At 42.7% G+C, this 12,356-nt stretch overlaps 1 protein-coding gene across 1 annotated transcript in view; it reads right to left on the reverse strand.

The window, feature by feature from the left end:
- Positions 1-7,529, reverse strand: part of ZC3H12B (zinc finger CCCH-type containing 12B) — a 32,985-nt gene extending 25,456 nt beyond the window's left edge. Inside the window, exon 1 of the mRNA XM_074834928.1 lies at positions 7,213-7,529. The gene's annotated coding sequence lies outside the window, so the exon portion shown is untranslated. The remainder of the gene's footprint in view (positions 1-7,212) is intronic.
- Between the last annotated feature and the right edge of the window lie 4,827 nt (positions 7,530-12,356).

Consider the following 12,356-nt stretch of genomic DNA (forward strand, 5'->3'; position numbering starts at 1 on the left):
TTAATGGATTTTTTTCTTACCTTACTATGCAATGTCAGTCTCAACACATTAATAGGAAGTTTCAACACTGTCATTTTGATGGAGAAACTTTAAGTTTACACAAACCTAAGGCCTAATATTGTATATAGCCTTTTATCAAGCCAAACTCAGAACAACATCAAGAAAAATATTTTACTTTTTCTACTCATGATGACTTCTCTGAAATAAAACACTGATATACATTAAGTCTAAAGTAAGGTACTAGCAGGTAACACCAGCAGTGAACACCTTTGTCCTTAAAATTAATATTGAAACCACAATTGAGAAACAGCCTGCTGGCTATGGATAGTAATAACTTATATTTAGAAGCTTCCTCCTTTCTGAGTCAATTCAGATGTAGTATCTTAAAAGAAAAGCAAATTTGCCATTTTTGCTTCTGCATCTGTCCCTCTCCCTCTCTTAACCACCTCTGAAGGAGAACAATGAGGAATGTGACTTAGCACACTTCTGTTACAGAGGCAAAAAGCAAAGGAAGATTTTCAGCATTGACTCACCAGTTAACAGATGAATGTAATCATCACCACCACCCAGCCTTGAAGGGGATATTCTTTCTTAACAAATGCTGAGGGAACACTTGTTTACAGTAGAAGAGGTTCAGCTGTGCAGAGAGGACTGAATTTTAGGAATCCACACACCAGAATATATAGAACTAGCAATGACTTCAGAAATACCACTAAACTTTACCCTTCTGATCTTCTGTATCTTTTTGTACCTACATGTGTCCTGTCTACACTGAATAGTGATGGAAAAAACCCCACCATACACACACACAAACATAGATACACCCATACATATACATAAATTCTTAATCTGTCAGTGTATCACTTGATACATTTCACAGACCAATTTAGAAAAGTGAAATAGAGTTCTTCCTTCCCAAATGCTGCAAGATCTCAGTCACACAGTTGTTCTTCCTCACCAACTCCTAGCCCACCACCCCTGAAATCCCTTTACCACAGCTGGCTCAGTTTACAACAAATTATGAACTATAGAAATTCAGGGTCACTGCCAATGATGTAAGGCAAGCCACTGAGCTAGTAGATCAACTTATTTTCAAATCTGATGAGAATATCTGGGAGTATGAAAACCTAGATTCATGCAATCTTGCGACAGACTCTTAAACAAAACACCTAAGCTAGGAACCTACTTGTCCATGACTCTCCCTACACACATGCCAGCTGGAAAGGGACTGGTGTTTGGCTGGACAACTGAACAAGGCATCAGAGAGTGACAGTGTCATTCAGCAATGTAAGACATTCAGTGGAATTACATTCAAGAGCCATTACTTACTTTCCAGGCTGTGAAAGTTAATGAGCACAACTCTGGTCTTTTTATTTGAGCAAAATTAGATTAAATACTACAACAATTCTAGTGATCAAGATTTAAAAAAAAAACCAAAAAACTTCCCATATCTGCCACTGAGTTCCGTCAGGTTACAAAGTTACAGATCTTTTTTTGGCTGACCTTGATGAAAAGTTCCTTGTTCAGCTTAGCAGAAACGGTACTGAGTTACTATGCTATTATGCTCAACCTCCCCATAACAAGCAAGACACTAAACAGAAAAGCATAGCACTTTGCTGCATCAGAAATAAGACAGAGAAGGTGCTCAGAACTTCGTTTTTCTAACTCTGCTCAAACTGTACTATTGTATGTCACAGACATTAGGTATCTGCCCTGCGGGATTGTCTGACAAGTTTAATGAGTATGACCGAACATCTGTGGCACTTTTCCATGGCTAACCTTTCGTAAAGGATTCAGAAATCAACCTAGAGACCATTTCAGACAATGCCAGCAAAAGCAAAACATGGTCCCATTAAGAGACATCAGGGAAATGAGTAAAAGCATTTCAACTAGCTACAAGTTTGCAAAACCATGGCCACTTCTGAAAATCCAAAATAAAACCTCTTAAACACTAAGATCACAGTAGATTGGGAACATTAAATAAAACAAAGCATTCTTTGCTGTGCAAATATGTGTGAATCCCCATGCCCAAATCTATAGCTTTTACCAAGCCTAAACTTGCAAAGAAATAATATTGCTTTGGTGATGAATATAGGATTTAATTTAAAACATACAACAGAAGCAATATCATAAATAGAAAACCTCGTAGGAAGCATATTGTGGAGTTTGGTTAAACTGAAAAATTGTACTAAGAAACTACAACGCAGCATCAATGTTTGAGGTACTTCAAATTTATTGCAGTAAATACTTCAAATGATCCCTGATACCAGTATTAGACTATACATAAAAGCAAGCCATGTCTAGCATGTCACATAAATAGAGGACTTGAAATCACTTGTGCAGGAGTCAACTACAAATCAAGTGTGAAGGGAAACGCCAAGTACAGAATTTAAACACCTTACCTCAAACTTCATTCATTTTGTCACACTCTTAAGTACGAATTCAAAGGGACAGAATGGACATAGTTGTTATAGTAATTATAAATAGAGGAAGTGTCATTTTAGCTGGTTTCTAGGATATATGATTTGTGTATGGAGTTAACCGATTTCTTGACTTAGAAAGAACAGGTAGTGCTGAGCACAAGACATAAATAAATTACAGGCCACACTTCTGAAGGGAAGGAAACTGAGTATTTCGATTGCATTAGGTATTCAACCGTACTTTCCAGGATAGAAAAAAAAACCCAGAAATAAGTAGACAATAAACATGCTTTAAAAAAAAATGTGTTCTAACAACAACATAGTACCTCTTTGCACCAATCTTCTCTAATAATCTTAAGCAGTTACAGCTAGCATTATTGCTACTCAAAAAGTCTGTTGTCACTACCAAAGCAACATTTACACTTCAGCTGACAACATTATGTAAAATAGGAGCAGGAGTGTAGCCCCTTAAAAGATCACTTGTTAGCAGTTCCTTATAAACTGAGATCATGTATTCAGATCTAAAACCAAAGCAATACACTACTCCTCGTCATCCACAATCTGATAGGAGGCCCTTTGGTAGTACCTACTCTGCAGATCTAAATGACTCATTAATGCTCTGGGAAAAAAAAAAAAAAAAAGTAGTGATTGCAGCTAAGTCAAAGACATTGAGGATGTGATGCATCTTATCATCTTAACTTACACTAATTCTAATTTTGTAATTGAATGTTTAGAAGACTACTTTGATAGACTAAATCAAATGTTCCTTTAACCAAAAATCTCATCCAGAAGCAATCTTTGAGAAATCTGAAAAACAAAGTGTATTCTGTTTCTAAAGGTCTCAACATACGGAGTGGACCCTCATGCTATGCCATCCAGCAAGAGGCAGGATGTACTCAGCTGTTAGGACATATGCTTTCTGATAAACTAAAATGACCACCTTAGAAGCTACTAAAAAATGCCAGAAGCAGAGAGGCACCTTGCTCAGTAAGCACCAAACAGTATCTTTATGGAGAGCAGCAAGAGGAGTTTAAAGCCATCTTGTGACTTTTACATTTTCACACTTGTTACTCCGCTTTTGCAAAAAACAAAGTCAGTCCATTGCTAATTAGGTCTGCTTTGAGCACAGTGTTGAACTAGATGACCTCCTGAAGACCAATCCAAACTAACTATTCTCTTATTCTAAGATTCCTTCTTTCTCATCATGACAACACTTCTCATTTTCAAGGTGAAGAATCTGGAAAGTCACCTTCAAGAAGACAAGAGAAAAAGCCTACTGCTTTGCTTTGGAAAATGAAAACAGCAAATCCCCATGCTCCAGCAGCTTCATCTCTTCCTTTCTAAAAGGAAATCTATATATGAACTAGGCCTGAGAGAGAAAGTTTTTTTGGTGTGGTGGGTTATTTTGTTTCAAGGGATGGGGTTTTGTTCACTTTTTAAACCAGGACAACCTAGAAATCAGAAAAGGGAAAGACTTGGCAAAGAGTCTGAAATTAGTGTTTGATCTCAAAAAAAAAAAAAAGGCAGGAGTGTCAGAGGGGAAATTGCACATGGTTTTTAGTTTAAAATTCTCAGACTTAGTTTTGACCACATGATTTGGCTGAGGTGTCTGCAGGCTCATTAAAGAAGCATATATGTTAAATTTCTTGTGAATGTCCTCACTAAAAATAATTAGTTGCAACGTTTGGCTTTAGCCTAAGGTTGCTACCCTGTCCTTGCTAGCATTCCTCTCCAGAGGAAATTGAAGTTGACTTAGATAATCAGAACAGATACTCATTTTGATGAGGGGACTCTCTCCAGATGGACTGAATGCTGAAAAGGCACTCTTATATTTCAGCTATGTAACCAACAAGCACCTTGGCCTATGCTAGCATTTGTAAAAGGCTTTAGTTATACTGCACCATGATATCCTAGTGAAATTCTAGAAGAGGCCCACAACAATCCATGGAAAGCCTAGGTTTTATTCTGACATGGTGATTCAACGTGCTTTGCTACCAAGCAATGTCAAAAATAACTCATGTAAGAAAATGAAATACAATATCTACATTTAAAATGAAAAGACACTTAGCTGAAGTACTTGTTTAAATATAGAAAGAATGTATATATTTGATTCAAAATTGCCAGCTAATGAAGAGTTTTTCTTATTATGGTCAATCTCATGAACAAAGTGTTCACCTTGGAACAATAAAACTTAATCTTAGGAAATGCTATACTGCTTAGTTCTGTGCTTCTAAATATGTTTCCTAAATCTGAAATATATCAAACACAATACTACATATCATGGCATCAGAAGACCTAGATCTGTAAAGGTGGTCATGGTATTCTTACTTCCAGATGAATTATTTGTGCTACGATTAATGTATCGTACCAAATACAGCTTATCAACAAAAAGTGACAATTCTCAGGAAATTAAAAAAAGCACATTAACAAATGTAAAGAATTTTCAAAATACCAGTATTATTACTCAGACATGCTTTTCATTTATAATGCCCCACAAAAAATAGCCTTTTACAATAAACTTACAGAAAATAAAAGTTTTTATATATAAAAATATATATTTGTACACATGGCTCTTCAAAGACCTTTATGTCTAGCATATTCCATGATGAAAAGAGGATCACGTTCTCAGGGATATGTGTGAGGTCTAGGTAGCATTTACAGCCTTTTTTTTTTTTTTTTTAATATTACGAGAGGGACAAAGCAATATATCAAACTAATTTATATTGTGGCAACACATGGAAACTTCTTCTGAGTTTATAGATTACATTTCTTAACCTTTCCAAGCCATGCTTCCATAACTTACCTGCTGCCTTTGTTACTCCCAAAAGCTCCAATGCTTCTGCTCTTGATGTAAACAGTAACAGACTGCCAGCGACAGAAGCAATTTGTTTTATTTCTATTATTCACAGATCTATAGTAGAATTATAAGTGTTTAACAAAATGACATTTCAGTTGCAAACTGTAAAGTGGCTAAGAAAGTCAAAACCAGTAGATGTCTACAATGGAGTAATTTGCATTGGAAAAGGCATCCAGAAAGATCAAAGAACAGAAAGAGAGAATTTGCCTCATTCACAGCAGCTGACAGTAAGAAGTTACTTTCATACTAGTTCATCTGGTATAAAATGACACTGGTATCCATTCACCCTCTTAACACCTTTTGTTTCCATTCTGTCTGAATAGCGATTTTGGATGCCCTTAGATTTTCTTTTCCTTTTAAATACATCTTAAAGAGGTCATTCAAATGCAATTGACTTTGGAAGCTTTACAGATTGCTTCTATTAAAACTCGCTAAGCATGAGATCATTTTAGAAGACAAACAGATCACAGGACCAGAAAATGTCAACAGCCACAGGATCAATATATGGAAAACACAGAACCACAAAGAAGAAAAGACATATTCCAATGGCAGTTAAATTGTTCTAAATTTGAGGATGACCTTGACATTCCTACTAACCCATTTCTCCAGCAAGAAGCAAAGATAATTTTATAAGCAGCATTGCTACATTTGTGAAATACACCTTTCAGTTCTACATACCATAGTCCATTTATAACATCTGGCAAGCAAAAGATGTATCTCATCAATAAAGGATACCTCCTATACAAAAATGACACCTTGACAGACACATCCATTTTAATCAACAAACATACCAAGCATAAGAAATCAGGTGGATCTGGAATGCTGCACACTGCCAGACACTCAGAACTACTGATACGCATAACAGAAGTTCATAAATGACCAGTATTTCAATTTTCTTTCTATTCCTACTTCTCATTTATGACAACACATGCTAATCATTGAAACACATCGCAAGATTTAAAAAAAAAATAAAAAATAAAATCACACGTATCTCAGTAAACCTGCACTAATTTAGATTCACATTTATCAATTTAAGACACGATATAGTTTTTGATTCAATTTTACTGTTTGCTAACTTGCAAAGAAAACATACAGCTCTTGTGAAATACAATCTCCAAAGGATTAAATAACAATTAGAAAAGGAGAACGCTACACAAAATAACATTTTTTAATTAACTGATCAGAGAAAGTATCTCAAACCTCACGTGTACTGCAGTAAGTGTCTAGTTACTTATTCACATTTGCACTAGGAAGCAAAATGGAAGGATGCGAGTAGTGACCATCAGGTACCCTCTACAAAAGTCATTTCCTTATTTCACCACCTGCTTTCGTTAATGCAAGTTTCTGTCTCTGCTTCCCACGCCCCGACACCGAACACCACCTTAGCCAGCGTGCTCACGCAGCCTTCGCACCCCCGCCCCGGCACCCATCACCACTAAACGACGCCAGCTGGCTTCCCCGGCCCCGCACCCCGCTGCCCAGCCCTTTCTACGCCCCCCGCACCAGCGTCCGGGCCCCAGCGCGCTCCCGCGGGCAGCCGCGGGCACAGCGCCGGCGGGAGGGCCCCGCGCCCGGCAGCACCTGAGCCGGGCCGGGCCGCAGCACGCCGACGACCGCGCCCGCGCTGCGGAGGGGAGGCGGAGAGCGAGCAGCCACCCCCCGTCCCGTCCCGTCCCGGTGGCGCAGGGCGGCGCGGGCGGCCCCGGGGCAGCGGCCGGGAGAGGCGGCGGGGGCCGGGCGGCAGGAGGAGGCCGCGCCCCAAGGCAGCCCGGCGGGGCGGCAGGGGGCGCCCTACCGGCCTCGCCCCGCGCGCAGCCCCCCCCCCACCCCCCCCGACGGGCCGCGGGGTCGGAGCGGGCTCCAGAGCCGCCGGGGCGCGACATCCATCCCCCCCCCCCCCCCCCCAGCACCCCCTTTCCCCAGCCGGGGCCTCACCCGCTGTCGTCGCTGCAGACACCGCCCGCGGCTGCTTGCGGGATCCGGAGGCGGCGAGGCGAGGGACGGCGGGGCTCGGCGCGGCCGCGGCACGGGCCCCACTCCGGGCGCTCCCGCCGCATGGAGGGGGAAGGGCAGGCCGGAGCGAGGGGAGAGGAGGAGGAGGAGGAGCGGGGCCGGGCCGGGTCGGGGAGGAAGGGGCCGGTGTGGGAGTGGGACTCAGCGCCCGCAGGAGCCCGGGGGCCGCTGCCTCCGCCTCATCCCTGCCTGCGCCTCAGCCGGGCCAGCGCCGCTGCCCGGGCGCCGTCGCCTAGCAACCGCGCCCGGCCCCCGCTGCTGCAGGCGGCCTTCTCCTGGCGGGGCCCCGCGCGCTCCCGGGGGCAGCGCACGCGCAGCCTCCGCGCGGCGGCGCGCGCCCGCCCGCCCCTCCCCCTCCCGCCCGGCGCGGGGGTGGTGCAGGCACGTTCCCCCCCCTCCGGTTATGCGCGCGCGGGGGGCGGCGGCGGCGGCGGGAATGGCGCGTTCTGCCGGTTGTGCAGATCCTGGGGCCGGGGGTGAGACAAAGGACGTGAGTGACCTCGGACACGTTTAGGCCCAGTTTGGGAATGGGCGGAGATTAACGCACACAGGTACTTGTGCCTTCGGCTCGCCAGGATGCTCTTACACATAGTGTGCATGGAAGGATTGACCCAAAAAAAGGCAAATACTGCAGGCTTTGCATAAATCTGACATTTAAAGACGTGATGCTCTTCAGAGCTGAGGGCTGGCATGCAGTTGGTTCCTACCAGTTTCGTGTTGCTGATGACTGCCTCTGGCTTCCCAGAGCTTCCTGAAACCAGCACCAGCTTTCCCTTGAAGGATGAAGTGGGCCGGCACAATTGGGGTGGCCTGGTTGTAGGAAAAAATGCTGCACGTGTGACTTGAGTACATTTTGAAGGCTCAAAAACCCAATGGGATACCAAAACAATGCATTTCCATTTTAAAAACTCAGGAATTTAAAGCAAATTTCACAATTTAGGATACACCATTTTGACCCATTAATTTTCTGATGCTTAGGTTTGACAACATCGCTACCCATTGTACTCGGGGTGACTTGTACCACGAGCACCTCAAGCACTATGTCACCCAAGGTTCAGTCCTGTTGTGTGTTTTATTAGGGGCTCTTCTCCATTAGTCTTTAATATTTCTGTGAATGCCATTTGTTTCATAAAACATGTTGCACACATTTTTTTATAACAGATTAGTTCAGTTGGATGGGACCTACAACAACCATCTAGTCCCACTGCCTGACCACTTCAGGGCTGACCAAAAGTTGAAGCGTGTTATTAAGGGCATTGTCCAAATGCCTCTTAAACCCTGACAGGCTGGGGGCACCGACCACCTCTCCGGGAAGCCTGTTCCAGGGTTTGACCACCCTCTGGGTAAAGAAATGTCTCCTCATGCCAAGTCTGAACCTCCCCTGACGCAGCTCTGAGCCATTCCCAGGCATCCTGCCCCTGTACCCCAGGGAGCAGAGCTCAGCACCTCCCTCTCCCCATCCCCTCCTCAGGAAGCCGCAGAGAGCGATGAGGTCGCCCCTCAGCCTCCTTTTCTCCAAACGAGCCAAACCCTCTGGAGTCCTCAGCTGCTCCTCACAGGACCTGCCTTCCAGCCCTCCACCAGCTGCTCTGCCCTCCCCTGAACGCCTTCAAGCACCTTCACATCCTTGAATGGTGGGGCCTGGAACCACGCTCAGTGCTCGAGGTATTTTAATGTCAATCCTTACAAATTTTCACATGCCCTCCAAGCTTGCCCTCCCAGCTGGGCAACCTTATGAAATACTAAACGTCTGAGTTTTATCATCTGCAAGAAAGAAATCATACAGGTTGGCTGCTTTGACTTGCTGATATTTGTCTGTAAAGATGTTTCAGATACTCTGATGAAAAAATTGCAAAAGTTGACAAAATATACAGTATTACTATACATGTCATTTTTATTCTACAAATTAATATGTCATACTGACTTATTTTAAATAAACTCTGATGATAGTTTGTTATGTCAGGGCGCTCTTTATAACATGTCAAGTTTTCTGTAAATAATAGTGAAGAAATGTCCAAATTAAACATCAGTATACTTTTGTTAGGGTCATTTCTTCTGTATCCAGATGTTAAAACAACAACAACAAAAAAAGAAAATAGTGAAGAAATTAAAAAGGAAAAAATTATACATCAATGTGTTATATCTAGCATATACTGAGCAAAGAAAGAAAAATTTTCATCGTTACATCCAGTCTTGTAGAATTGATTGCTCTAGCCAGGGTGATTACCTAGGGGGGAAAAAATAAATAATTCTTGCAGTTGGAATTGTTCTGTACCGGATTTGTTGTCACAATGATAAGGCTGTGTGGACTGACGTTAAGACTGTTAAATGGAAGCGGCTAATTTTTTTTTCATGCAACAAAATTCAATCCTGTGCTCAATGGAGTAGGGGAGTATTTTAGCATTGATTTAATTCTGCATAATACTGCAACTTGTTTTGAAATGTATCTGCCTATTAGCTTTCAGTTTAGAAAGGATCAAATAGAAACAAGGTTGAATTTTTCAGGGTCAAATGAAAGATTTTTTTCAATGGCAGTTTTGTGATTAAGTCCCTTAGCACTTTTTGAAAAATCTAATCTGCATGCTGGGAAAAACTGATTGTTATATAGATCCCACATATCGAAGTTTATAAATAGCAGCAGAATAGACATTAAACATCAGCGCAGGGATTTCAGATCATATAAAGAACTGTCAGACCCGTTTTGTACACGGGGAAAAGTGAAACACAGACACTTGACCAAAGCCATGAAGCAGAAGCTGAATGCTACCGATTTGAATGTGCTTGAACTGCAAATATTAGCATCAGAGCTGAAAGAGCAATCCTGATGTCCAGACCCCTGGCCTGCTGCTCTACCCTCAAAGCAACACGCCTTATGATGTACTGATTCTTGACTTTGCAATCTGAAAAAAGATTTTAACCTCTGGAAACACTAGGGATCTCAGAGTGTACATCTATCAGAATACTGACAAATCTCTCCAGGGTACATTGTGCCTTTTCCTCACCTTGTTACCTCAGCTGATAGTACATACTTCCCTCTTCTTCCTCTGTCACTTTGCTGAAAGTTACACTGAAAAGTTATTCAGAAATTTGACAGCAACAGCAGAAGCAGCATATAAAGGACTGTATTCTTCAATGGTGGGGAGAAAAAATGGCACTGCATTACCAAAACTACAGAGACTTGAGAGGGTACAAACAGCAAAGAAGATTCACAGTACTTCAAAGGCAGCACAGGGAAGAGAGCACTAGAAAATAGACATGCTGATTCCACAACTGAGAGAAGCACAAGATACGTTCCTAAAGCAGGCGCTGATTTCCTGTGGATGCTGAGCTCAAGCTAATTGCATGCTCCAGTAGACTACTATTTTATCTAGAGTCTGATTTAAAACCTGCTGAAAGCAATGGGAATCTACCTACCGACATGAAATACAGTTCACCTCAAGCCTTCATTTCTTTTGAATGCTTTTAAGTCTTGTTTCTTCCCCTTGTTATTCTGCACACCTAATTATTTGTAATTTTGTACAAATTATGAAGTTCATATTCATATACTTTTAATTACTTTATATGAGACTTAACACACCTCATACCTAGCTGGTTTTTGACCCTTATGCATATTGAGCACAAGTGGTACTTCTTTGACCTTGCTTTTATATAAACAGATGTGTATTGTATAAATAAAACAAAAATGAAGCTATATAAAAACCTTTAAAGTCTCATTCTTCTGGGGAAATGAAGCGGAAAGGCTTGCAGGGACCTGCTAGGCCCAAGAGACTGTCTTAAACATGCTCCAATAATGTTTTGATGGGTGTGGTGGGTTGACCTGGGCTGGCTGCCAGGTGCCCACCAAGCCACTCTATCACTCCCCCTCCTCAACCGGACAGGGGGTGAAAAATAGGATGAAAGGCTCATGGGTTGAGAGAAGAACAACAAGAGCGGGCAAAACAGACTCGACTTGGGGAAATTAATTTACTTTATTTACTTTATTTACTTTATTACCACTCTAAATCAGAGCAAGATAATGAGAAATAAGAACAAATCACCTTCCCCTCACCCCTTCCTTTTTTCCTGGGCTCAACTTCACTCCCAGCTTCTCTACCTCCTCCCTCTGAGTGGTGCAGAGGGATGGGGAATGGGGGTTATGGTCAGTTCATCACACGTCATCTCTGCTGCTCCTTCCTCCTCACACTCTTCTCCTGCTCCAGCATGGGATCCGTCCCACAGAAGACAGTCCTCCATGAAATTCTCCAGCGTGGGTCCTTCCCACAGGCTGCAGTTCTTCACGAACTGCTCCAGTGTGGGTCCTTTCCACAGAGTGCAGTCCTTCAGGAACAGACTGCTCCAGCGTGGGTCTCCCATGGAGCCACAGGTCCTGCCAGAAAATCTGCTCCAGTGTGGGCTCCTCTCCATGGGGCCACAGGTCCTGCCAGGAGCCTGCTCCAGCGCGGGCTTCCCACGGGGTGACAGCTTAATAGAACAGCACACGCAGCACAGCACAGCATAGTGTAGAATAATAGAACAGAACATTTTCAGTTGGAAGGGACCTACTGAGGTAGAAAAAGGTGAAACTTAGAGGTAGCAACTTAAACATTAATAGCTAGAGTAGTCAAAGCCTGTAGATTGTGGTATATGAACTGTAACAACCAGATTACAACATGCCAAATAGTGAACGACAGAACTGGTCGAAACCAACCTAAGAGGATTGCTATCATATAAGAAGATGACCACATAGCAACCACTTAGTAACAAAACAGCAAACAAATCGAACCAATAAAAAAGCAAGAAGACCCCAGCCATTAACATTACTATTGGTCGAAACTATCACGTGAGGGGTGGGGAACTTAGATTGTAAGGGTGTAATTGCCTAGGGATTTCTTTGTTCAGGGTCCCTCTTCAGAGGCACCCAGCTCGAGATGCAGTGCTAGTAATAAAAATAGCACTTTCATAAAGAAATCTCTCAGCTTATGCAGAAACCTGGAGTTGAACCCTGTTATGGTGGCTGACATGCATCATTTCAATAACACCTACAATGATCATCTAGTCCAACTGTCCAACACTTCCTTCAGGGCACA

Source organism: Strix aluco, chromosome 10 (assembly GCF_031877795.1).
Source record: "Strix aluco isolate bStrAlu1 chromosome 10, bStrAlu1.hap1, whole genome shotgun sequence".
NCBI lineage: Eukaryota > Metazoa > Chordata > Aves > Strigiformes > Strigidae > Strix > Strix aluco.